This window comes from Lissotriton vulgaris, chromosome 7 (assembly GCF_964263255.1).
Source record: "Lissotriton vulgaris chromosome 7, aLisVul1.2, whole genome shotgun sequence".
NCBI classification, from domain to species: domain Eukaryota; kingdom Metazoa; phylum Chordata; class Amphibia; order Caudata; family Salamandridae; genus Lissotriton; species Lissotriton vulgaris.
In genome coordinates, this window is record NC_141695.1 from 83875223 (window position 1) to 83892392 (window position 17170).

Sequence of the window (17170 nt, forward strand, 5' to 3'; positions counted from 1 at the left end):
GGCCAGGTAAGTACCGGGGCCCTAACGGACTACATGCGGAATTCTTTAAAAAGGGTGCTGGCTTATTGATGGCCCATCTAGTAGCAGAATTGCGCTCCCTGTTGTGGCTGGGGAAACAACCCAGAATAGCCCTTGCCATGCTCCAGAGGAACTAGTATAATGGGGGGGGATCTCTTTACCGGACTTAGAGGCCTACTATTGGGCTGAACATTTAGCGCAGATCAATGACTGGCTTCATGCTTAGGCTGACCACCCTACATACTGTTTGGAATGGAACACTATGGCAAAGCGTACTAGTTTGCACTACTTATATGGAGGAAATGAGAGGAGGCGACTATTCATGGCAACGCAAATAACCATAGAGGTCTGGGGTAGGGTGACGGAGATGATGGGGTGGATGCATAAACCTACGAAACAGACACCGATATGGTCTTGCTATTGGCTGAAGGAGCTCCACAAACTCAGAGGGTTTATGGGGTGGGACGACATTGGAGGCGCGAGGGGAACTTAAATCCTACCAAATCCTAAAGACGGAGTTTGGCCTCCGTCCCACACAGTTCCTTAAATATGTGCAACCATTCTATGTATGGAGGGCTGAGCCAGGGCTCTCCTCTACCCTGCCAGAGTATGCCCAGTTAGAGGGGCGTCTGTTGCAGGAACAGGTACCCACCAAGCTGGTAGCCCTGACATACAAGACCCTGAATAATAACACACCTGAAGGGCTTGGGGAACTGAGGGTAGCCTGGGAACAGGATGTGGGTAAGATGGACACAGTAAACTAGGAAGCAGCCCTAATGCACCATAGGGAGGTGGCAATAAAGTCACGGTTACAACTCTTTCAATACAAGATACTACATAGGACTTAGAGTCCTGCTACATCGCATGGGGCGGGCCAGTGATTCTTGTTGTGTTAGATGTAGACACCCGCAGGGGGATTTTTATCATATCCTATGGGAAATCCCTATAATCCGCACTTACTGGACACAGATATTTGGAGAATTGGGTGAGGTGCTGGAGACTGAGCTTACCATGGAACCTAAGTTTGTCCTGCTAGGAATCACTGTTAATGTAGGCCTGAGCCACCCGCACCTGATTTTCGCTATGTTGGCCCTGATGGTGGTGAAGAGAGACATGGTGAGGGAGTGGGGAGCGCTGTCACCTCCCTTGGTGGAGGAGTAGAGACGGGGTATGGATATGTATATGGTGGCGGAAAGGGTCACCTATAAGGCATGGGGTTGTCCCCAAAAATTCTGAAGAGTGTGGGGGAAGTGGAGATCTTATCATGGCCTTGATGAGGGGGCAGGGCGCGGATTGATGTACTGAGGGTCCCGCTGGAGAGGGCCGTGTTCTGGGGCGGTGAGGGGTGGCCCTGAGCCCCGGACTTGCAGTGGGCTGATGACTGTTTAATGGACCATACAAATAGCTGTGCGGGGTTGCGTGCTGGGTGCTGGGTTCTGATATGCTGTGGATTGTGGTATGGTTACTGTGGTGGGTAGGTGGGAGGGCGGGGGAGCGCAAAGGAGTATGCTTAATCGCTGGTGAAGTGCCAAATATGTTTGTCTTGGTTAAAAATGCAAATAATTCTTTTTTTTTTTAAATGCTATTCCATGGGGAGATGGGGCCCTATGAATATTGCGACAGGTTGAACTGGGTTAGATTATTCTAAAAGTCTAGGTAAATTGTTTCTGTAAGTCTTGGTCTGCATGCAAAATAGACTGTTAAAGTCTCTCCCAGAAATGTAGCATCTAACAGAGTTCAACCCGGAAAGTACTGACATTGTAAAATTCCACACACTACCCAAAAAGAAGTGTGGATCTTAGAAATGTGTGATTATTTGAAGTTCTTCAACACTACAGGTACAAAAGCAATGTTATGGAAAACATAGAAGAAGGCAAGTTTAAAGTACATGGATTTGATGAGTGTTGAGTGAGACATGCAACAGGAAACGTAATAACCCACGGAAAACTTCAGAGAAAAGAGAATATTTCTATTTGCCACCTTTAATAGTGCAAGCAGTGGTGTGCTGAACTGGATTTACTTTGATGCTATTAGTGCTATGAAGATTTATTTCATGCCAAGAACAGACAGTACTGAGTGTTGATCCTTCCAAAAGCGTAGGCACATTTTAACTGATTATATTCAGCAAGAAGAAACATTTTTTGTAGAGGTAGCTAAGGAGAGTTCACAAAGTAGTCAATGGTCTTAACCGCTCAGTCAAGATCCTCTTAGACCACCAATTATTGAAAATGAAGCTGCAATAGCTATTAATGAGGCGGAAGGTGCATTGTAACTAGCTAAATAAATCACTACACAACTGGAGATGTTAGTTGCACAATTCAACAATAAACAGAAGGACATTTTGTATGGAAGTAAAGAGAAAATAGAGCATGGATTTCTCCACGGGAAGAAATAATGCAATTGTTCATCCTTTAAACCAATTCTATTATATATCAGTGGTCAAGCTGGCAAATTCTCACCACTTACAGATAGAGGACAACACAACCAAATGTCTCGTTTGTAGTAACAGCACCAACTGCATTAGGTACACACAATATTAAAGGAATTAATTTAAATTGACTAATAATGCTACCTCTAGAACATGATAATAAACAGGAATACCAGACGTTATCTGTAGCATGTCATGAGGTAGCAAGAGTTTTGAAAAAATTAAGCTTCTAACCATCAATGAGGTAAGCATGGTTTTAAATGTAATGCTTGCCTTTGTTCACTTAAGAATGAAACTGGTTTTAAGGACACAGTAGGATGTTCTCTTTGGCAAAAGGGATTTAGTTGTGTTTGGTGACTTACTGTAACTAACCCCTGGGAAGGGAGAGCCTGTTTTAAAGACACTATTGCATGAACAAACTCATAATGTATGAGGCAGCATGGGAAATGTAAACATTTGGCTGAATTTCCAATGCTCGGAACTTCTGAAGAATATCAGGCAAGCATCTGATAAGATATATGGTAATATTCTGAAGGATATTAGAGTTGGACCTCTGACAAAGGAAGGTAAGAGAACCTTAAAAACTCGACTTATTAAAAAACTATTTACAACTATTAAACAGCAGCGCAGCTAATGTTCAATTTGATTGAAGAAGGAAAATCAATAGTTTGGTTAATGTCTACACTTCAAGAGTGTGCCAATTTTAATGGAGACTTGCTGAAACTGGAAAAGAAATACATTTTGGAAGTTACAGCTATTGACAAAATAGAACACCAGGGAGTAACAAAACTTCAAGGAAAACTGGATTTAATAGAGAAATCTGAATCTCAGACTTGTGGGGTAGGAGAAGTGTTTACATTTGTGTTAAAACTGTGGAGTCATTTTGTGGCGCAAATTAAACGCTGAGGAAGGATTAGAAAACGATGCATTGAGTGAAGTTATTCATTTCATTAATTTTTCAAATAGGAGTGAGTCTGAATACTTGGCCATAAAATGTGATCAATTTAATGGCATCAAACAGATTGGTGGATGCATTGTACAATTTTGCTAGTGAAAGACTTATATGTGTGGCGCTAGCATGTAACTATCCATAGATCACAAGGTTTAAGTGTAGATAGAGCTTGTATTAATATTGGAAGTACTGTATTTAACCCCTTGCCTGCAGGCTAATTCCCCCGCTGTGCTGGGGGGAGTGGGGGGTGCGCACAGCGCCCCGGTGCTCATGACAAGCTCTGCTCGTCATGAGCCACGGTGGCCGTGTGCTCTTAATGAGCTGAGCTGGTCACAGCCATGCCCGTTTCTTCAGAACATTCAGCACAGCGGGGGAATTAGCCAGCGTGCAAGCGTTATGACCGTTATGACGAGCTCAGCTCGTCATGAGCACACGGCCACCGTGGTTCATGATGAGCTCAGCTCGCCATGATCATGGGAGGGGTTAAAGAAAGTATGCCATATGCATTGTGGTCGGATAGAACATTGTCCAGTTTGTTTTTGGTTGATCTTGATGAAAAGAAAGTTAGTTCTAACACTAGTTGTGTTAGATAATACAATCGGTTAAGAAGTGTGTATGCTCCTCACTTAGGACTGCGTCCAATTTATGAGAAACAAGCGATCTATCCTAAGCAGAAGCTTAGTAAGCAACAATGCATGTTCCTCAAAGGAAGCAAAAAAAAGGTCATGTGGGGTGCTCTATTCAGTTGACACTGTTACGTTTCCTCACCTTGGGACCCACTTGAGATTTCATTTTTAGCACGAAGCCTTGTACAGCATCTATTCAGGTATTAGTACAGGACTACATACCCCAGAATGCCATCGGGCATGGAGAAGTCCCATTTGGGCTGGAAGGATATGAAAGTCTACACAGCTGCCGGGACTTTGTGTTGCAGTCAGTGAACAAGGGCTGAATGCCAGAAACATGTTTGGCGATGCTGATGGTGTGGCTGAATGCAATGTGTCTGTTGTCCACATTAAATGGAGACACTGTTATCATAGTTATCACTTGTGCTGGCATCTCCTTGCATGGCGATTCTTTTTTCTTGTTACGGAACTGCAGCGTGCCACGCTGCAGAGATGCTACGCCACGTATTCAGTGGATCTGTGGTGCCTGACAATGGGGCGCCTTGAGGAGCTGATAATTACCGAGTTGTGTGGGGAGTTCTTCTCAGCTGACACTATTACGTTTCCTCACCTTGGGACCCACTTTGGATTTAATTTTGAGCACAAAGCCTTGTACAGCACCTATTCAGGTATTAGTAAGACTACATACCCCAGAATGCCATTGGGCATGGAGAAGTTCCATTTGGGCGGGGAAGGATATGAAAGTCCACACAGCTGCCAAGACTTTGTGTTGCAGCCAATAAACAAGGGCTTAATGCCCAAAACATGTATGGCGATGCTGATGGTGGGGGTGAATCCTCACAGGGAAAAGCCAGGACGTGTTCCCAAGGCAAGCGCTTAGAGACCCCTGGGTTATAAGCGCTATATAAATCCAACATACAATACAATGCAACGTGTCTGTTGCCCACATTAAATGGAGGCCCTGTTATCACCTGTGCTGACATCTCCTTGCATAGCAATTCTTATATATATATATATATATATATATATATATATATATATATATATATATATATATATATATATATATATATATATATATATATATATATATATATTCAACTAGATTAGTTTGCCGTCCTCAACCTCCGAGTGGTGATGAAGAAAGCAAGAACTCCTCTACAAAGTAAGTAATTTTTATTTCTCGCATGGTTAGTCATTAAGCAATTCTGCTGACTAAACGGACTTGATCATATCATATATATATATAGTCCATCAAATCGAAACACTCAACGGGTTCCCAATAATCCACCATTTTATTCAGTTGAAAAGGCAGACACGTTTAATAGCAATATGTCTTACTCAATGCCCTTAAAATGGATTCACTTGAAGCACTCATTTTTGTAGGGCTTCTTCCATTGCCATTGGTTGGAATGCTGTCCACTACAATTCAAACAAAGCTCTGTCAGCATGGACATTTCACTAATCACGTAAAGTCAAACACAATGTTATGACCTCAGTAAGTCTTTAGTAGATGTACACTAAGTTGTTTGGTACCAACCCTCTCCTCTGAATAAATCCTCACTGATGCCAGTGCTGGATTTATTCATCAATGCACACATGAGTCCTTTTTGCGGGTCCCCTCAAAACCTACCAAGCACTGGTGTGGTCTCTGACTAGTCTTAGACTAGCCAGTCTGCCACCATCAGACATTTTTCTGACCTCGTGGGGAGAGGGCCATGCTCTGAAAGGCCAGTGACAAAGCCTGCTCGGGGCAGAGGTGCTTCACACCTTCCCCAGGGTAGGATGGCTGTGATGGTTTGCGACCATCAGACGGCGCCGACCAACCCAACATGGCCGTCCCCGCCGAGAAAGCCGGAAGTGCGGTCAGCGGTCTAGTGGATGAATAAGGACGGGCCGATGCGGCCGTTGAAAAAGACTGCTGACGGCCGAAAGAGGTGTCAGGTGTTTCGGAGTGGTTTGCGGGAGAGGAGGACACCACGCGACCCGAAGCGGAAGTAGACCAGAGAACGGGGAACACGAGTGACAAGAAGGAAGACATCGGCTTTGCCCATCTAGGAAGAACAAGGCGGGACCTGCACACCGGCAGGCTGGAGGAAGAAAAGGAGCACGACCGCTGAAGGAGCACTGCCCTCGGGACCACTGTTCTCCCCAAGGGCGAGGAGGCTGGGTCTCCCATCACTGCGGCCCAGGAGGGTCGTGGGAGCAAAAGAAGCCGGGACCAGAGTACCAAAGAAGCCATCAGTGATAGACCTTACAAACGACAACTCGTCTTTCTATCTATTCACGCTGTATGGGACTGTGCTATTTGTGACAACAACTTATCTCACAGTAATAAAAAAACAAAGAGTAAACTGCTTTATCGTTGTAGTGAATACCTACCCAAAGGGGGCGCAAGAAGACTGTTTAGGGGTATCCCAACCACAATGGCCTTCCGAGGTGGGAAGCTTTATAGGTAAAGCTACCTTTGAAATGCAACCCAGGTATGTCCAGATAGTGGAGGATGCCAATACCCATTTCCTGTTTCTGTTTTGGTTGGAGGAAAGGTGGGAAAATGTGTTAGATGAGGAGGCGTGCCCACATTCAGCCAGTGCAACCAATGAGGAGTGGCATGCAATGTGGACACGACTTTGCAAAGCCTCCATCTTGAGATGTTGGGAAAACAACCTATGAGGGCTACATTAGTGACCCTTCTCACAGGAAGTGGTCACTTAGAGGGTATACACATCCTAAAGGTAGGTAGACCATTAGCTACTACCTGTCTCTTCCTTTAACACCTCTAAATTTATTATTTAGGAGGCATCTCTGGTCCTTGCAACTGAGATTTGGTGGAACTAATATGACCAATGGATATAGAAGAGATGTTGACTCGAGAACCAAAGACATGCTGCATAAAATTAGCACTAAACCCTGCTAGCTGCTTTAAGGACTCAACAATCTTGGCCTTCTATCTCATCGTGCACCTGTGAGGCTTCTAAGAACCTCAAAGCACCTCCAGACTGCTACAAATTGCTGCCAACCACATTTGGAGATCAACAGCTACTCCCTGCAGGCTGCAGACACAGAACTGCAAAGTCCAGTTTACCGATCTGCTGTCCTTCGGCGACTCTGATTAAGCACCCAAGCAAAAAGCAATACAAATGCTTTAAAGGGTCAGATCTATTCCTCCACCAAGTGGGAGGACTGATGTGACTTACCATTAACTGGGGTATCAGACCCTCACACTGAAGAGCAAGATGAAAGAGTCCAATCTGGACTCCAACAACACAGGATGCAGACAACAATCGAGAAATTTCAAGACCCCTGAGACCCGGGCCGTGAGTGGCCCAGCTGTCTGAGAATTGCCTCTGCAACCTGCCTGTCCCTGTGACCTAGCAAGACCATTGGCCACCCTTGGCTGTCCCTGCACTTGCTGCTCCACTGCGGCCCCTTTGAAGAGCATGGGTGCTGGTGATATCGTGGTTTACAGCCCCTGGAAGGCAGCAAGCATTTCAGAGCGGGGTGATGGCAATTGCCACCCATGAAAGGCAGGTATGGGGGGCGCTATCGCCCCAAAACTCTTTCCACCCGGGCAGACCGCCTCCCTGCCCATCCTTGCTGTGCCACTGGCCTTGATGCTTGGCTGCCCTATTCATTCTGCAGCCAGCCTGGGTAATGACCAACCAGCTGTGTTCGTGTGGCCCTTGCTACTTGCCCCCTGCGAGTATTTTTTTTTAGATTTTTCTCGTCTCCAAAAGGTCCCAACTTTAGTAGAAATAGTAAGTGATAGGAGCTCGACCTGACCCCTATATGGACTTAACCTATGTCAGGTTAAGGGCTCTCTGTAAAGGATATGGCATCAATACATCAATACTGGCTGGCTCTCACGCTATAATATATAAGCTTAGGAGTCTTTCGTCATCATTTGAGAGAGATAACCCTGATATATTATCTGCATCCAATGAGGAGAAGAATACTGATGACCAGTCTATGGAGGTGATAGAAACCCCCCAGTCAGAAGCAGAGGATGAGCCCTCAGAGGAGGACCTCATGCTATAAAGATTGGCCAGGAGGTTGAACTTAAAAGCTCAACTCCTGGACATAGAAAGAAATAATAGAGATGGGCCTAGTACCCATCTCTGTTGGCAGCAAATGTATAACTTGGGTAAGAGAAGATTCCTTTGATTACAAACTTCCCAAAGTGATTATCCCTAAATTTTCAGATGGTGATGACATCACCAAATACTGTATTCTTTTTGAGAGAGCTTGCATAGCTAGGAAAGTAGCCAAAAAGAGTTGGGCTTTACACTTTTTGGAAATATTCTAAAGTCAATGCAGGGAAAGACTTCCAAAATTGAATGAGAAAGATGCTGAGTCTTATGCCCTCATGAAGGGTCAAATTCAGGGAGACTTGAAAAACCCAGAGTCAGTCCTCAGTTGAATTTGTAGAATTTTCAGTGTAAACACTAGGTGGTTGGTTAACAGGTAACAATGTGCATGACTATGAAGGGCTTTACAATTTAATTATGAAGTAGCATCTATTAAGTAATTGTTCAATGAAAAGTTACATCATCATCTGGTTGACCTAGGTAACCAAGACTACTACTGGTGGGGGTGGCCAAAAGAAAGAGGCCAAAAAGACCCCCCAAAGGAAAGATGGTAACCAAAAAGAGAAAAACAAAACAAAGTCATCTAAAGGCCCCATAAACCATTTCAGGGGGGTGGGCCAAAAACTATTAACAGCCTAGGGGTGCATCAGAGAAAAACTGAGATCCCAAAAAAGGTTGGTGCCATGACTGTCTGGATCTTGGACACCAAAATGTAGACCCTAGCTGTAAAAAAAACAGAATGCCTTAAGCACACCTGCAGTAAATGAAGTAGTGAGTCTCCAGATGGCATCACAGGTTAGCCCAGACCATGTCACGGTGCTCACTAAGGCAACTTTAGTCTCAGAGGGAGGGGTGATGTAGCTACCCTAGCTGTCTGACCCAGTCATCCTGAGAGACACAGACAAGAGCCAAATATCAATGGGTTAGAGTAGAAGCCCTGAGAGACACGGGAACTAGTATCCCAATGGAAACTGAGCAGCTGTGTTCTCAGACTAATATAAGCTTAGAGAGACATATATAGTCCTCAAAGCTGACAATCAGGCTAAGGTGCATCCAATGGTGTTGGTGTAATTAGATTGGGGCGGAGTTACTGGCCTCAAAAGGGTAGTGGCGTCTACTGCTATGCCTGGACACTGCCTGCTTGACAATGATTTAGAGTACTTAGCATGGGCTGACATAGAAAACAAAACCCATGCAGCAATGCTGAGACATACCTAATTTGGTGTTTGTAAAAACAAGAGCACAGAGTAGAACCCAGGGTAAAAAAGAAGTATTGGAGTCAGAAATTGTGGACCAACTGTCCAAAATAATGGGCAAGTCGTCTGGGAAACCAACTTCCATACTGACCCCAGATCAAGTCCCCTCTGCTCAGGTGGGGGAGGACTTGTCAGCTCCAGAAGGAACTGAACCCTAGGAGTTTGGGCCTTACACAGAAGAGGTTTTGGGCTCAGGGGGACCCTCTAGGGACGATATGTGCCAGGGTAGAGAACCTGTCCTACTCTTAAAAGCCTGAGATAAGACAGCAAGTAGCTGATATGGAAAAATGAGATGCCAGTTTCTCCCAAAGGACCTTTTGGGAGGAGGGACTCTGCGGACAGGGAACCCAAGCCTGGTGCCACTAGTAGAGTGGTAGAGCCTCAGCAGTTTAGAGAGTTTCTTCTAACATTGGCAGATGACCTTTCCCTAGCTGGGCATCATGGCCAAACCAAAACTTCTACCGGCCAGGAATCTCCCAGAAGGCAAATAAATTGTGTAACTTATGTGCCACTTGTCAAGCCAGTGGCAAGAGAGGTAGTCAGTTAATGGCCTCCTTAATGCATCTTCCAGTGGTTGGGGTACTCCCTGAGAGGGTTTGGATTGACATCGTTAGTCCCCTTGACTCACAAAAAGCATCAGAAAACTAACTGACTTATACTATGACTTATATCATTCCACTAGGTATCCTATGGCAATTCCCCCGAGGACTACCACCGCCCCAAATAAGGTAATATCACAGAGATACAAACCTCATGTGTGTTTACTTAAAACATATGTGTGCATACCCAAAACACACGTGGACCGAGTGAAGAGTAGCTTACATGTTCACTACCAGTCACCACTTGCAGACAAATTAACTTGTTGAAATATTTAACAAGACCCTAAAAGATATGATTAGTGGACTCCCTGAAAAACTCAGAAGGAGATGGGATGTCTTGCTTGCTTTTTGCTTACAGAGAGGTGCCCCAAAATGGAGTAAGGTTTTCCCCCTTTGAACTTTTGTTTGGACACCCTGTAAGGGGTCCACTGTGTAAATGTTAATGTTACTGGTAATGCTATGGGCATTTCTAAAGCGCGAGCGGTTATCCAAGGGTTTCCTGGTGCTAACTGCTTTTCTATGGACATTGAGGTGTAGGCACAATTAAAGGTTAAAGAGCCAGGTTTTCAGTTGTTTCCTGAATGTCAGGAGATTTGTGGAGTTTCTCAAGTGGAATGGGAGATCATTCCAGGCCCTTGGATGGAAGGATGGGAGAGACCTCGCAAAAAACATAGCAAATATTGTGGATTATTTGCTTAGCTTTCATTCCAGGATAGCTGGGTACAAGAAAAAATCCAATAAAAGCCATGAAGCCATCCAAGAGATCCAGAGGCTCTGGTATTAGCAGAAGGCTACCACCGTTGACTTCCAACCAGGGCAGAATGTGGGTGTTGAGGCTCTCCAGGACAAATTAACTGGGCCCTACCCTATCCTTGAAAGAAAAGGGGCGGTCACATATGTGTTGGACATTGGCACATGCAGGAGACCCAGTAGGCTCATACATGTAAACTCACTGAAACCCTATGAGAGTGCTGAAAAGAGCATGCTCATGGTAACAGATGAGGAGCATGAAGCAGAGAGTGAATCACTCCCTTACCATATCTAAAAAAACTTAAAGATGGATCAGTAGAAGGAGTGGTCTTGTCAGACACCCTCACGATCCACAGGCAGACTGATTGCAGGCAAGTCCAAAACCCATTTGCTGAGTCCTTCTCTTTGAGCCCTGGTCCGACTAACTTGTGTACAGATGATGTGGACACTGGTGACAGCCTTCCTGTCAAATCTGCAGGCAGTCAGGTCATGATGTCAAAGAGAGCATGAAGGCTGAATTCAGCAAGATGCTGGAAATGGGTGTCAATGAACCCTCAGAGAGTCCCTGGGCCAGCCCGGTTATGTTAGTCCCCAAACCGCAATCCCAGGGTGGAAATAAATTAATGAGGTTTTGTGTGGACTACAGGGGCCTCAATGCTGTAACGAAACCTAATGCACATTCATTCCCAGGGCTGATGAATTAATTTAGAGGTTAGGGGCAGCCAAGTAGTTCATTACTTTTGTTCTCACACAAGGGTGCAGGTAGATAGATCGGACTCCTGGAGCCAATTGAAAATCAGCATTCAAAACTCTAGATGGGCACTATCAGTTTACTCTGATGCCCTCAGGAATAAAGAATGCCCCTGCTATCTTCCAAACACTGGTAAACAAAGTTGTGCTGGGCTGCAGTTTTTAGTGCCTCATATCTTGATGACATTGCTTTCTTTAGTTGCACCTGGCAAGATCACCTGATCCACCTTGGGATGGTCATGAGGGCTCTGCCGAGCGCAGGCATAACTATCAAGGCAAGCAAGTGCTAGCTAAGGCAAGGCCTGGTTGTATACTTGGGCCACTCTGCGGGTTAAAGTCATGTTCAACCGCTACACCCCAAAATCAAGATCATGCTGGATTGGGAAGCTCCAAACACTCAGAGTTAAGTCATAGCATTCCTTGACTTGAATTGGTACTGCAGGATGCTTGTGCAGGGAGATGGGTCCATTGCGACCCCCCTCGTAGAACTGACCTCCAAAAGATGCCCAAGAAGGTTAACTGGACAGTGAACTGTCAAATCTTTTTTTTTAACGCCCTGAAGAAAGTAATGTGCCCAGCACCCATTCTGAAAGCTCCAAATTATGCAAGCAGTTCATAGTGCAGACAGATGCCTCTGGACATAGGATTGGAGCGGCCCTATTCCAGACCAATGGTGATGGCCACGACCAACCTCCTGCTGGTTCAATTAGAAGGAAGTTTCTTTCCAGAGAGCATTGTTGAGAACCTTTGAATGAGAAGTTGATACCTCACCAGTTTGTTTTTCACTTTTGTGTCCAAACTGACCACAGGCCTCTCTGATGACTCTGATGCAGATAAAAGGAGAAAACTCCACACTGTTAAGGTTGACACTATCTCTGCAGGGAATGGACGTTACAGAGGAACACTATGACAAGGAAGAGGGTGCAAACAACTCACACCCTTGGCCTTTTGGCCCTTTCTCTCTCTTGATGGGTTACAAACTGCTCCTTCCATTTCACAGGCTGCCTGGGAGTCCTGCACCTTTAAAATGGCTTCTCTAGAACCAGCTAAAGGAAGGCTTGTACTGTGTCTGAGGAAAACAGAATTAGATTGGATCAAACTTGAAGGCGTGGGATGCAAAAGTCACTAGAAGAATGCTGAGGCAGAAGAGGGGAACCACCAGCATGGACGCGAGAAGAAACTCCCCTGAGCGTCAACCGCTGATGAGAGACAGCCCAAGTCACGCTGAGGAAGGACAGGATTGTTGAAGAAGTTACAAGAGAGCAAGGAGGCCATTGTCAATACAAGATGCCAAGCTACGTTTGTGGAGGAACAAGGCTGTCTGAGGTAGAAACTCACTTGCTGGGATGGAGCTGGAGGTGGGAGGCAAAAGGTCAAGAGGACGCCGGGGCATTCCCAATAGAAGGCTCTCCCATATGAATGGAGGGTTGGTAAAACATTTTTTTTCCATTGAAGCTCATGGCTTCGGTATGTCTATTTTTCCACCTAGCGGTTCATTTCTATAAGTTTAAGATCCTGCATTGTATTTTTTCTCTCTTTATTTAACAATATTTAGAATTTTATAAAATAGTATTTTGACCAGGTAAGGAATACCGTGGTCATATAAGCTGTTCTCTAACATGTGTTCCAATTCACATGGTGATGGGATAGGAGTGTGATCAGGTTAATTCCCTGACAGGCCCATTTCACTTTTTCGATTAAAAATGTCCATAAGTGAACACCTACCTTGGGCTTATCTTCTTTCTTCAGGGTAATATTTACTCCACCGTGGCCTGAGATCTTCTGAGTCTACAAAGAGAAGAAGAGATCAAATATTAATTAGTGGGCTCTTCAGGCAATTAAATAAAATAACTTCTACATAGAAACTAAAGTGTCTACGCCTACTATTTTGAGACAGAATATTTTTCATACAATATCACTGAACTAAACAGTTGACACATGGTGGAGAAGGAGGGCAACTGCTGCCTGATAGAAGATGGAACACGTCATGTATGAACTACAGGAGGGTCAACACAAGTTGGAATGGGCCCTTGAAAGACACATGAAACAGGCTGAAATAGTTAGAACCATAACCCTAAAAATACCCCTGTACCTCAAACCCCAAACCTAGCCCCGAACCCTAAAAATACCCCTGTACCCCAAAACGCAAACCTACCCCTGAACCCTAAAAATACCCCTGTACCACAAAACCCAAACCTCCCCCGAACCATAAAAATTACCCTGTACCCCAAAACCCAAACCTACCCCTGAACCCTAAAATACCCCTGTACCCCAAAAACCCAAACCTAGCCCTGAACCCTAAAAATAACCCTATACCCCCAAACCCAAACCTAGCCCTGAACCCTAAAAATACCCCTGTAGCCCAAAACCCAAAACTATATCTGAACCCTTAAAATACCCAAACACCTCAAAACATATACCTCAGTACTCCAAAACATAAACCCCTATACCCATACTTACCTTATCCAAACCTGGTAAAAGCATATAAAATGTAATGCCATGCGTTATAATGGAATTGTGGAGTCATGGTACTTTCATAATGAAAGTATGCGGAGTGATGGTATGCGGAAAGAAAGTTGCGTAATAATGGGTGTTTACCCTCCCCCGGTAAGTACATTGGTGGCACGGCGGCCCACATCTCCAGCAACATACTCATATTTTTTCACCACCGATTTGAAAAATGCACAGGTCTCTCTCATTGATGGCCAGCACAGACATAAACTTTTAGATAAACCTCCCGCCACAAGTTCTAGAATTTCGAACTTTAGATGTGGGGAGCTACGTTCGAATTTCGGCATCGGCTCAACATCCTGTGATTCCATGCAAATTGCTTTGTCTCCCGTGCCTACCACAAATTAATGTGTTCTTCTGTAATGTAAATTGTGCTCATGCCATGTTGTCGAGTTTGCGCTATATAATATTGCAAGGAAAAATAAAGTAGGGAAACTCGAGTTCACACACTACTGAACGCGCACTCTTAAGTGCATCAGCAGTGCACTGTGAATCGGAGCGTTTCACAGGCCTGTCACAGAAAATAAATGCTATCAAAACGAAATCCTACAAAACAATATACTACTGGCCGGCAGCAATTCATACCCGGACAACGTCGGGACAGGCTGCTAGTGGGTGTTTAAGTGTCTGAGTGAGTTTGAGAGTGCATACATGAGTCTATGACAGTGACCAGTGAGTGTGCACAAATATATATATATATATATTTTGTTTTACATTTCCACCAATATTTGCGATGACTGCATGATAGCCGTGATGTTCCTCTGATGGTAAACAGGGAGCTGCACTGGCACTGGCGACATTATCACAAATGTCACTCACAATTCAAAAAATCACTTTTGGACACACAACTTGTGTCACTAATCCCCCATTTGTCAAAGATGGGGTCAGAGTACCTCTGCCCTGAACCCTTATGTCAATTTGCCCAAAAATGTTAATGCCCGGGTACTCTCCCCAATACATAAAATGGCAGCCGGAACTTGCTGGTCAGGTTGCGCCCAGCCAAAACCAGCATTCCTGTTGGCACACTTTTCATTATTCACCTTGAACATGTCACAATGTAACTGCGATTGCCGCAAAACCGCTGCATCTTTCTGTTAATGTTGCACTAAGCCAATCAGAGCATCCCAATTGGCACATGCTTTCACGGTTTACCTCGAACATTTTGCGAATGCACCATGATCACCATGAGACCCCTGCAAAATACTACACCCAGAGATATCCTTATACTGTTTGGATTTAATTTCTCATGAACTAAAGCATGGATTTGCATGAAATAACAAAAAGCACAATGTGTGTAATTGGTGTAATTCGGGCTGTAGGTTCGACAACCTGATCCTATGGGAATTAACATTACAAATGCACCCTTATTTTGTACCCCTACCTCTTAGTCCCCACAGCATGGATCACCCCCACACTTTTCATAACACACACAACCTACTTTGACACTATCTTGAGAAAAAATGTCATGAAGATTGGTCAATCAAACACAAAGTTACAGGCAAGTAAAAAAAAATATTTCCTAAGGACTAGGGCCTAAATATACCTACCTACTTGAGGCTTTTGTTTTTTCATTCACCAATAACTTTGGTGTTGTTTGATGAATCCTTGCAAAATTTCCAAAACTTCCTCTGCTGTATTAAACTTTTTGGAGAGATACATCACGCAGTGGCTAAAAAAAGGGGGGGTCACAGTGCATGTTTTCCTGATGTTAATTTCCTTAGGAACTATAGACACGGCAAGAGGCCGAACTGCTGAACGGAATCGCACCAAAATTGAACGGTAGGTGCCGGTTGAGAAAGCAAACTTTTGTTAAATGGTGTAAATCTGTTCAGTAGCTGTGGAGTTATTTAAAGAACTTTCTAGTTGTGGATATAAGAATGCAGTGGATCTGGGACCCCTTCCAATGTTGTGCTGAGATATGATTGACTGCCAACACTTCAAATCAGGAATTGTTTTCTTCTTTTTTTAAACTTTATTTACCAGTTTCACCATAAACACAATGTCATTACCATCTCGAAATACAATAACATTTGCAACACTACACAGTATTCGATAGATGTAACTGTTGCCCATGCAACAGAGCTTCACATGTCGTCTCGGACCGTGGCTTAGCAACACTTCTCGTGCATAGTGCTCCACCCTGATCAATTACATTTCTAACATCGAATTTCTGCATCTCAGTTAAATCACATTTCAGGAGTCAGGATCCTGTTAAATTGCTATATCCAAGTTGTGGGTTTAAAAATTCAGTGTCGGTGAATTTAGCCAATCCCTGCAGGTATGATCTGCTATTTGGTTGTGTGGGAGATTGTGATTGTGTAGTGGCTGTGTACTGTTTAAGAGGACCCCAGATATCCCGAGGACGAGATTTACTAGGCAACGAGGATGCATATAGATAGTAGTTGAGGTGACAATACGTGAGACTGTGTGGCCAGTCCTTGCACTGCGGTACCGGTCTTCAACCCCATTGGAATGCAATCTCCCTTTTTACCAGCAGAAGCCCCAATGGTGTGAACTTCCAAACCGGTTTAGGGATATTATTTACATATCCCAATAAGGCTATGGCCAGTGTAGGGTCTTTACCAAAACCAATCATGTCCCCCAGTGTGTGTAATATGTCTGTCCAGAATCTGCCTATCTTGGGACAGGTCCAAGCCAAGTGTGCAAAGTCTGCATGCGGGGCCCTACATTTAAGGCAGCAGTGGGGCTCTCCGGGTCAATTTTGTGTGACATTTCGGGCGTGATGTGAATTCGCCCTAAGAATTTGAAGTGTAGAAGCTTATGTCTGCTCTTCAAGGACACCTCCTTCATTTGTAAACAGCATGCAGCCCATTGATCATTAGACATAGGGTGGCCCAGGTCTGCCTTCCACGCAGCCCGTATCTTGGTGTGATGGACAGGAACCATCTCTGCCCAGGCCCTGTATAGTTTAGAAACCAAAAGGTACCATGTGGTATTGTCTAATATTATGGACAGGGGGGTTAGTGAGTCGGGTTCAATGGGAAAGCCAGGGACCCTAGCCTTTAACGCTCCTCGCATGCAGGCAAGCTCAAATCTATCCATAAATGAAGCCTCTGGAAACTTGTCACTGTTGGAGACTGAGAATACTTGGCCCTCGATATAAAGATCGCCTATTTTTTTCACTTCAAACCTAGTAAGTGTGTGTTGTACTATCCTTTCCCCTGTAATTGG

General features: G+C 44.5%; 1 pseudogene across 2 annotated transcripts in view; it reads right to left on the reverse strand.

Annotated features, from left to right (window-relative positions):
• Positions 1-17170, reverse strand: part of LOC147700839 (epidermal differentiation-specific protein pseudogene) — a 109886-nt pseudogene that overhangs the window by 58413 nt on the left and 34303 nt on the right. For both annotated transcript variants that reach the window (XR_015297410.1, XR_015297411.1), the window contains one exon: positions 13193-13255. The product of XR_015297410.1 is annotated as an epidermal differentiation-specific protein pseudogene, transcript variant X1 (transcript). The remainder of the gene's footprint in view (positions 1-13192; positions 13256-17170) is intronic.